The following is an 11,186-nucleotide window of genomic DNA, read 5'->3' as shown; positions in this document are numbered from 1 at the left end:
GTGTGATTAAAGTCCAATGAAACTAGCTTTTGAATTGCTGATGAAAACATACTTCTGTTTAGGTCAGGAGCTGTAGCCTCAAACCTTTACTTCCAAATGATACTAAAACATCTTTTTCTGTTTTTGTCTATGTTGAAATTTAGCTAAACACCTTTCAGAAAAAAATGTATTTTGGTATGAATATACAAAATATCATCTGTGTATGTTAGATTTACCATCTGTGTGGATGAACTCATCTGTTTTTGTTTGCATTGTTGCATCTTTACTAGCTCTATAGATTTGGGTAGGAGAAACATATCTACAGAAAGTAGGAAGACAAGTGAAAATAAATAAGAATAGAAAATAAGAATGAAAGTAATCACCACTGTCTGTATCAACCATATCTTTTAAAAATTATATTATTTTAAAATAATTTGAAGTAGGGTGGGGGTTATTTTTCTTATACAACTTTTATCGGAAGGCTCCTCTGAAAGTGTCATCTTTGTGCTGTGGAAAGTTTTATAGAGATATCTATCAAAGCAAACATCTTTCAGCTTTGGAGTTCTTGTTATTCTCCTTTTTCCTTCTTCTTATCTACATGTCATCAGCAAAGCACAGGTATGATCCATTTGTCTGATTTTAGTACAGGACACAATTCATTCGTTAATTTTTGTTTTTAAGAATGATGCTTATTTTCTCAGATCATCCTTGTTTAATTGAGTATATTACAATGTATTTAAAATATCCCAAATAAGCTTTATCAACATCATTCTTTCAGAATTCTTATTCTTAATATTATTATTCTGCTAACAAAGAGAACTGATTATCTTGTGGCATTAGTCCTCATCAGTAACACCTTTTATTTTTATAAAGTTTAGTTCAAGGTATACTAAATGCATATTTTTTCATTTTAGTGAATTCCATCATTCAGATTTGAATTTTGGGGACAAATGGGGATAAATATGTGTTAGGAACTAAAATCAGAACACAATATTTCTGCATTTGAAAACAAAACAAAATTTCAATTAAAGCCTTTCAAGGCAGAAAATTAATTAATGAAATGTGTTACATTTCTTAATCATTAGGGTAAAATATGTTAATTAACCAGAATAACTAAAAAAAAAAAATTACATAGTTTTTAAGGTTGAATACTGCTTCATGTTGCCAACGATGCATGTGTGAGTCTTTTATTAGACATTTGATATAGTTGAAGCCTACTGTTCCATCTAATCATCACCAGTTAAATAAAGGATGTTAATGTTAAGACATGACTACTTAATTAGCACTATCTGCTTCATGTTCAGATGCCAGCCTACCAGCAGCAAATGAGTTGTGAAGATGGTATTCAAATAAAACAATTAGGTTGTCTCATAAAGCTTTGAGGCTGGTACTTAGGCAGTTTCTCATGATCATAAAAAGCTCTAAATACACTTAGGTTAGAACACATACAATGTGATCTAGCCATGAGATATGTATTTGAACCAAAAACTATTTTGGAAAACAAGTTCGGGAATTTTTATGATACACCTCAAGGTGAATTAAACACACATTTATGCTTAAATATAAAAAGAAAAATTTAATTAACATTATGTGGTTTGACATGGAATCTGCAAAGATGTGTCATAAGAAGTTTCCTTATAAACATTTCATAGAAACATAGAATGTCTTGTGTTGGAAAGGACCTTAAATATCATGTTGTTCCAGCCCCTCTGCCATGGACAGGGACATCTTCCACTACACCAGGTACCTGTCCTTGAACACTTCCAAGGATGGGGCAGTGTGGTGGATTGACCTTGGCTGGCCACCCAGCTGCTCTATCACTCCCTTTCCCAGCCAGACAAGTAAGGTGGAGAGAGAGTAAAGTGGAAAAACAACTCATGGGTTGAGATAAGGCAGTTTATTTAAAGTGAAAGCAAAGCAGAAGCTTGCACGTACAAAAGCAAAGCAAAAGATAACAGGGTTTATTCTCTACTTCCCATCAGCAGCAATGGTCGGCCACTTCCAAGAAGCAGAGCTTCAGCATGTGCAACGGTTCCTCAGCAGGCAGCCATTGGAGACAATGAACGTCTGTCTTCCTGATCCTTGCCTTAGGTTTTATATCTGAGCTGACGCCATATGGTATGGAATATCCCTTTGGTCAGTTTGGGTCAGCTGGCCTACTTTGGTCCCCGCCCAGGATCTTACCCTCGATTGAGGAAGGAATGTTACAATGCTGATGCTGTGCTCAGCAGTAGTGTATTAGGGAGGGTTCGGACCATACTGAATCTTGTAAGCCATGACACCATTGCAAGTTCAACAAAACTGATTTGTATTACCAAGAGGTGGTCAACAAAATGAACAAACCGAAAAGGGAGGAAGGAGGAGAGAAATGAGTCCCCAGCACGACCTCCCCAGTTACCCAGCTGTTGCCCATAAAGTTATCTTACCGACCTAGCATACCTGTAATTACCCATAGCAGAAGCTGCATCCTTGGAGAGTCAGTAAATTCACAAACTGGTAGGCGTCCCCGCCAAAAGGCAACGTTGTCCTTGAGGTAAAGCTAGCTCTCTTCCAAGAAAGCACTATCTGCTTTTATACAATTAATTGAGTGACCTCAACCTCCGCAGGTGTGGCCATCACTGTCCAACCAGAGGTCCTCAGTCCCACCCCGTATTATGTAAGTGCATCTCCTCTGCGCATGTGTGAGAACTTCAGAAAGCCCCTAACGCACACGCAGTATGCTTTGGGGGTCTTTCTTAATTGAGTCAGGGGTCGAACCTTCCTCCTCTCCTCTTCGATTTCTCCTTCAAATGCCCTTGGCAGACAATGAACCAATAGTAGAACACCAATTAAAATAGTTTATACAGAAGTTCTCCCTCCAAGGATGAATTCACTGTTTTATCAGTGAGCTTTGCAGGGAGAATATAAACTACTGCAGGTGGCTGGGGCCAAACACAGACCAAAAGTATCAGCCTAAATTCACCCTGCTACAAGTAGCCAAAACACCAGTGTGTTTTCAACACCCTTCTAGCTATCAACGCAAAGCACAGCACTGTGAGAGCTGCTGTGGGGAAATGAACTCCAGCTCAACCTGACCCAACACAGGCAGCCTCAACTTCTCTGGGCAATTTGTTCTGATGCTTCACCAGCCTCATAGTAAAGAATTTCTCCCTAGAATCTAAGTATATCCTCTTTCAGCTTAAAGCCATTGCCTCTTGTCCTATCACTACATGCCCTTGTAAAAAGTCCTTCTTCAGCTCAACCCCCTTTACGCACTGGAAGGTGCTATAAGGACTCACCAGATCCTTCTCTTCCCTGGGCTGAACAGGCTCTCTCAGGCTGTGTTCATGACAGACATGGTCCAGCCCCTCCTGATCGTGTCCCTGGCCCTCCTCCAGACTGGTTCCTCAGGTCTATATTCTTATTATGTTGGGGGCCCCAGAGCTGGGTACAGTGCTCCAGGTAGGTTTTGACAAGAGCAGACCAGAGGGCAAGAATCACCTCCTTTGACCTGCTGCCCACATGTCTTCTGATGCAGCCCAGGGCATGGCTGGCTTTCTGGGCTGCAAGCTTGCACTGCTGAGTCATTACGAGTTTCTCATCAACCAAAATTCCCAAGTTCTTCTCCACAGGGCTGCTCTCTCAAATGAGTGAACCATCTGTCAAATCCATATTTCCTCAGTTCTGAGATAAGAATGTCATACAAGCAGCACCAACCCTGAAAGCAGTTTTCTGGGTGACCTCAGCTCAGCTGTGGGTCCATTTCCCAACCCTGCTTTGCTGCCTAAAAGTGGGCCTTGATCTTGGTTTCCTGAGTGTTCCTATTCCAGAATGACTACAAGACAATGGTGAAGATTTTTCTTATCTCAATACCATAGGAAACCTCTCTCCCTTCCAAGGAATCTGCTCTGTCTGTGACATTTCTGTTTCCAGCCAGTTTAACTCCTTCTTGCATTATGGCCTTCTTACTGGCTGTGCCAGTTCATTTGTGTCAGGTCACAAATTCCCACTACTAAGCTGGTACAATTAGAATTTCCCCTTCAAACTTCTCAGACAGTGTGACAAATATACATTATATTCTTCACAAAAGAAGAGTCTGACAAATCAGGAGCCCAGTATTTGATGATTTTTGAAGAGCTATGTGCATGATTCACAGAAGCTGAAGAATCTCTGGATAAATAGCTCTTAATAAAATACTTATTTGACTTTGAAAAATACCTCAGTAGCAGGAGCGGCTACTAACTTTTGGAAAGGATTTGTTTACCTAAAGCAAGGATGACAGAAAGAATCATCTGACTTTGCTACAGCATCATTCATCACAAATGGCAAAGGAATGTGCACTGCTCTAGTAAAACTCAACATAAACCAGGAATACCATGTTTGTGGTAGGACACAGTTACCTGGTAGAAGAAATAGAAGTAATTCTGCATCACCAGTTTCTTCTGTATTAGAGATTCAAATTTAAATGATGGAAAGTTTTCAAAACTGGAATTTGTCAAAATTAGGATTTGTCAAAATTAATATTGATGCAACCTATCTTCTTTTATTTCAAACCCTGAACTATTGATTCTTTGTTATAATTAAAAACATTTCACCTAAATAAAAACATAACCTAGGTATCACATTTTCTGAGCTAGTCTGAAGTGACTGTTTGCATTGAAGTTTCTGAAGAAGCCGTGATGTCTTAGATTGATGCCATGATGTCTTAGATTCCATCTCATATTCCTTTTTCCTCTGTATACCTAAAATTAGTGAGAAAAAAATGCTAAATTTAATGATAAAAAGATCATAAATTATATGCAAAACAGTACACTGGCTCCACTGTGAGTGATCTTTCCTTTTTACAGTGCATCAGTCAACCCCACCCAACCCAACCCCTTTCTATTCAGCGCAATTAAGCATAAAAGTTTGAATTAGAAAGTGGTAAAATATCTCACTCTACAATAAACCTTTGTTAGCAGTAAAGTGCTATCCCAGGATATTTTTCTCACTCCTCAGAATCATTGGCAGCATATTTCAAAGCAACATAAAAGTATTTTGAGGAAGTTTCCCATATAGGGCAAAATTTCCAAGGTAAGAGTCCAACTACTGGTTATGTGACCATTCTGAGAGAGTAGCAGGACATGAGAAGACTGAGGAATTCTTCTCTAAGTAGCCTTACAATTAGCAGCCCCCTTAATGTCCTTCACTTTAAAAAATTACATTTATGGATGGTATTACTGCTGTAGAATACTCTCTTTCAAAAATAGTCTGGAAGCAACATACAAGTGACATTGAGGAAATATTTAACTGTCTTTTTTTATTCATAATCCCTGCAATATAATTTTATTAGTAAATTTCTTCCATTTTTCATTTAGACATTCTCTAGTATTATGAAGTGTGACAGGTGCATTTGACCCCTTAACCAAACAAGGAGCAGTTTGGTACAGGTTCCAAAGGAGGTGAAGTCCTGAGCCACAGCTGCATGAAATACTCCTCTAGAAAAACCACGAAGTAGCAGAGTGGCACAGTGAGCATCAACGCCCATGAGCTTGAAACACTGTACATGTGACTAACACATGAATAGTTGGTGGCTTTTCCAAGACTCATTTGTCAAGGAACAAAGAAAGTTATGGGCACAAGGAGTCTCATGCATACTTTTCCCACTGTATGCAATTTGATTATGAGCCAACAACTTTATTCCACAAATACTAGAGACTAAGTGAGTCTTCTTCGAGTTCCCCATGTAAGACAACATGGCTGCATAGCGGTGATCTCCCCTGGAGCTGAAATGCTACTCAAGGTTGCTCTTCAAAGTGGAGAGACTTTCTGACAATGACAGATTTTTGTATGAGTCCAGTCTGAGTTCTCTCTAAATTACAACTGTAATAACCACCAGGTGATTCTCCCCTTGAGCAGTGATGCCTCTCAAGGTAGGAGATTCCTTACTTGAGATTAAGAGATTCCTCCTTAACAAGACAGAGAGAACCCTTACTCACAACAGATCCTTGGCAAGTGACTGACAACATGCTGCATTCATGCTAAGAAGTCCATATTCAATATTAGCCGTTATAAACTTTGTATAGATAACCCATTAGATGTAAACCATTGTCCAAGTCTGAGACCAAGATGAGATTTTCTACATCTAAGATTCATCAAGAATTTAGAAATCAAGGGGATCCATCCTGAACCTTGTGACTTGATGAGTTTCCCTTACCCTTTTGTGTCTCTGATCTCTGTGTAAACAATTCTAGCTAGATTCTAATTTGATTCATTTGTGTGTTTCTTCCACATTGTAAGTAATCAAGTGAACCTTATCGTCAAATTCTGTTAAGTCAGAGTTTTACAACATCATATTAAAACCAGTTTTACTGCTGCCTTTGAGGGTGAATTTTTTGAATGTCTTAAATCAGTCATCTGCAACATATATAATATATTCAGTATACAATAGTTGATTTGTTTGCCCAAAAAAATGTATATATGACCTAACGCTTTTCTAACTGGCAACATATTAGAGTGTGGCAGAAGCAAGGGAAACAACTGAGAATAAATTGATTGTTGTTTTCAGTTCTGGATAAACAAAGTTGTAGCACAATATCAAAAAAAAAACAAACAAAACTGAATAAGGCATAACTGTGTAAGCTAGTATAGTGTTACCTTACAGCATTTATCTGTCTGAATGAGAAAATAATTATGTGGATAGCAGCAGCTGTACTTGATACTCTGCATGCGTGGAAGACAACTTCTTTCTTATCCTACCTCTACTACCAAATAACCTTCAGAGTCAAGAGCTTGGATGCCATTGACAAGACCATGAATATTTATTTGTGATGAGACAATGAAACAACTTCCAAATGTGATACTTCAAAAAGAATTTTTTAGACACTGCATGCAGTACTTTTCTGGATTTCAGACTGTCTGTACTGCGGCGGTATTTTCTGAGTCAACTTATTTAATATATTGTTGTATAAATAGATAGATAGATAGATAGATAGATAGATAGATAGATAGATAGATAGATAGACAGACAGACAACTTGAGTTGAACATTCATGAGCTTTTCAGAAATTTTCCACTTGAAAAAAACAGCATGAACTCTGCTTGAATAATATATTACTAGAGATTTCTTCTCTTTCAGTTTTCTGGCCTTGATTGCATGAATACTATCACATGTGCATTTACTAAGATACTCATCTATACATAAGTCTACACACTGGGGCCTAAAAACACTTTCCCAATTATTATTGTGTAGGTAAAACCTCACTTCAAGGTTGCTTTATTGTGTGGTGCTGATTACTTTACATCTCTCCTGTTATAAGTTTCTGCAGACACATCTATTCTTTGTACTCTCTTTCAAAGCATTGGTCACTAAAACTGTATAATTGTAGCTACCCATTTAGGTAAAAGCACCTCATGTCATCCAGTTTTCATGAGGATTTAAAAAAAATATTCAGTGAGTCTGAATTTTGTGTAGCCATTTACTTGAATAACTTCCACCTAGTTTAACCCATGAAACTTAATTGATTCATTTATTAAAATTACCGTAGTAGTGGACAGCTTATTTTGCACAAGAGTTCTACAACGAATTCAAAATAATAATCATCCCAGATTGCTCCTGAATGCCTTGCTCTGTGACCAGAGATTTGCAAGGTAAACAGTGACTATATGTTAATGTAGGTTTAGGCTGGACATTTGATATCTAGAGAAAAATAAGCAGGAAGGTGAATGAAGCAGTGGATACATTTCTGAGGAATGAAGTCAGTAGATTGCAAGTGACAGGTTCAATTACTGGTCTGTGGACCAGTGACACATTTGCCTTAAACTCTGAGAAATGGACAGTAGAAAAGGGATGAATAACTCTTAAGATCTGGAGAAAATATGTAACCATTCAGGCAGAAAATTAGCAATTACATTTTGTGCCATCGGTAATAAGTATTTCAACAAAGATCTTAGGTTAACATCAGATCATATGACAGTATATCAACCATTACACCTGTGTTCAATCAGCAACCACATCCCTCAATGTGATACTGAGCTGTTTAGTTCAAATGTGACTTGTTCAGTGATAGATAAGGTGGCTGATATCTGCTACAAAAGTATTCAAAATCAATTTATTTCGTAGTCTTGATGTTGACTGTTGAAAGATTTTCATTTTTTTAAATGTATGCATTGATAATTTGTCTCTTCATGTTTTGTTCTGAAACCCCAACCCATTCCTCTCAAACATATGCCCCTCATAAACCACTACAAATAGATAATCATGGTAGATATGCAAGTAATATGTTTGCTAGTAATAACCATGCAAGTGGTAAATCAGCTTATTGAATTCAGAAAAATGGAACTCCAGGCATTTTCACCTCAACATGGAATCAAAATCACAATATGGAAGCTAAGTTTGTTACCATTACTATTCCATGGAAGAATAAAATTTACTATCAAAAGCCAAACTGATGAATATCTAATCAATATAAAATAACACATTAAAATAGAACAGGTTTATAAATTCTATGCATCTGTTTTCACTTTCTAAGCTGCACATTTTTGAAGGGATTTTAAAAAGTACTGTGAGGGTTTTCATCAGTTTTCGTCAGAAATAAGAATAAGTTTTCACCAGAAAAAAATCCTACCTATACACCTAAGGACAGAAAAGTTGTTTGCATGATGGCTGGTTTCTCAGTGTTGTTTGTTTACATGTTCTTTTTCAGATTTGTTGTTTGTTTTTTTTTTCCCTTGATGTGTGTTTTGGTTCTTTTGTTTTTTGTTTTGTTCTGGTTTTTAATTCCCACTCTTAACGTCTTTCAGAGTTAAGTTCATATTGCTGGTAGAAGTGAGATTGTAGCTTTTGTCAGCATACCTAGCTACATCTAAAACACACTGTTACTACTCCCACAGTGCAGAAGTGATGCCTAGTTGTCTGTGAGACTTGGAATAGTATTCAGGTGTTCTAAGCTCCTCACCATTACAGTTTCATTGGCAATATCTTGGATTGAGGTATCATTAAAGTATGTGGTGCAGACATACTCTCAATACAGTCCTTCCAGAACACATCTCTGTTCAGTATGAACTGGAGATCATGACAAGAAAAACAAGCAAACAAAAAACTAAAACACAACAAAATGTAAGCAATGAAATGTATAGGACATAGTTATTACACAACAATATTTATGTTGACATTAGCTAGCTCCACATTAAGTGCTTTTACACACACACCAGATTCCTTTGACTTTGAGGAAATATAAGAATTCCAAGTATTCTGTTCCTGTTCAAGTATTTTCTAATTTTACCTCATTTACCTTTCAGTTTCAAATACATTTCATAAATATAAAAATCATACTTTTTCAATACCTCAATTTGTATTATGTAGCAACTGCAAGAGAAATACTTGTTAGGAAAAATAGATTGATGTCTACCAGGGCTAGGACATTCTCTGCAAGAGCTGGGAAACAGTGGTCAGACGGGATCCAGTGCTGGCTGCCTACTACCCAAACCACTTCTATATTAGCCTTGTGGTTTCTCTACCTGATGACAACTGCCTCTACAACATACAAAAATTGTCTTTGAAGAGCTATGCATTTTTGTCTATTGTCTTGCTGATTTTGCCTTGCTGATTTTGCCTTGCCTCTTGCCACATGCCTGAGTGCTGGATAGGTGAGGATGGAGGGACATTTTACCACAACAGATTTATAGGTGTTACACCTCTCCACTAGCAACTGGTAGTTACAAAAGGTTACTTTCTTTTTCTACCATTTCAGTGGTTCAAAAAGAGTGGGACCACAGCTGATGACACCACCCATCTATCCTGAACAATTCCAGGGATAGGTCAGCCACAGCTTCTCTGGGTAACCTATTGCAGTGCCTCACCACTTTAACAATAAAGAATTTCTTCTTAATATCTGATCTCAAACCTACCCTCTTTCAGTTCAAAGCCATTGCCCCTTGTCCTTACACGGCCCTGTAAAAATTCTCTCTCCAGGCCTCTTTTAGGCCCCCTTCAGGTAGTGGAAGGTTGCCTCTAAGCTCTCCACAGAAAAACCTGTCTCTCAGCCTGTCTTCATAGCAGAAGTGCTCCAGCCCCTCCTAATCATCTTCTTGGCCTTCCTCTGTATTAGCTCTGGCAGGTTCATGTCCTACTAGAGGCCCCAGAGCTGCATGTAATAATGTAAAAAGACATATTTCATCTCTGCAATGCAAGTATAAATATAGATGAAATATGGGAGACAACCTGGTGTGGAATACATCTATATATTTTTACTTATGTATACTTTTCCATAATAACTTCAAGCATCATTCTAAGAAATTCACAGGATTTTGGGATATATCTTGGCAACCATTTGCATGGCATATATTTTCAATTTCTTACAACTTTAGATTGTAAACATCACTAAGAACCACTTTCTTGATGATGAGCATGTGTACAATGTTGAAAAAGTGTATGTGACATAACTCTCACAAGTAGTTTCATTGACTAAATGAATTCTGTACATGAAATGTAGGATCTGATGTCACCTGGCATACCAGGATGCTGCTGAAATCCACAATTTGCTTATACAGTGTAGTAAAAAAAAAAAAAAAAAAATCCAACAGTTCCATAAGAAAGATCTACAAAAGGTCCCTGGAGATGTTTTCAACTGAATAAATGGTTTCTTGACACCCTTGCAAGAGTAGAAGACAAAAGCAGACAATTAATTAGTGATTGTGAAATGCTTGCATGCCCACAGAATCAGGCTTTTCCTTCTAGAATTATCTGTTGCATCATCCCGGTCCCAGGAGGAGTACAGCAGTTAACTAGTACAAAAGGACTGAAAGTTTGTCTCAAATCGCTCCCTATGCTGGGGCACAGATTTTGCTTTCAAAGCAAGAACTGGTATTACCTGTGTTCCTAAATGTCGTCAGGGAACCAAACCTTTGTAAGGATCTTATCTTGGCTTATCCTGGTACCTATATCACTTGTAATTTTTCAGATTCACGGAAATGACAGTCAATTTAGTTTCATTTACATTTCTCTGGCACATTACCACATCATTCCTGGACAGTTTTGAGCATTTATTTCAGTACTGATAATTTTTAACTTTATAACCTACTATCTGTAAGCAGGTATTAGAACATTTAGTTTATTAAAAAGGGGAAAAGGATTTTGTCCATCTCAATATTTCCCATTCTTGGATTAAAGCCCTAGTTTTCCATGCTTTTATCATGGTACTTTTTGCTCCTTAAGAAATCATGATGTCTCATGAATACATTTATTGCCAT

The sequence above is a fragment of the Corapipo altera genome, unplaced genomic scaffold (assembly GCF_003945725.1).
Source record: "Corapipo altera isolate COAL_440 unplaced genomic scaffold, ASM394572v1 61281, whole genome shotgun sequence".
Classification (NCBI taxonomy): domain Eukaryota; kingdom Metazoa; phylum Chordata; class Aves; order Passeriformes; family Pipridae; genus Corapipo; species Corapipo altera.
The sequence above is the reverse complement of the archived record's forward strand: the minus strand, read 5'-3'. Positions refer to the sequence as shown.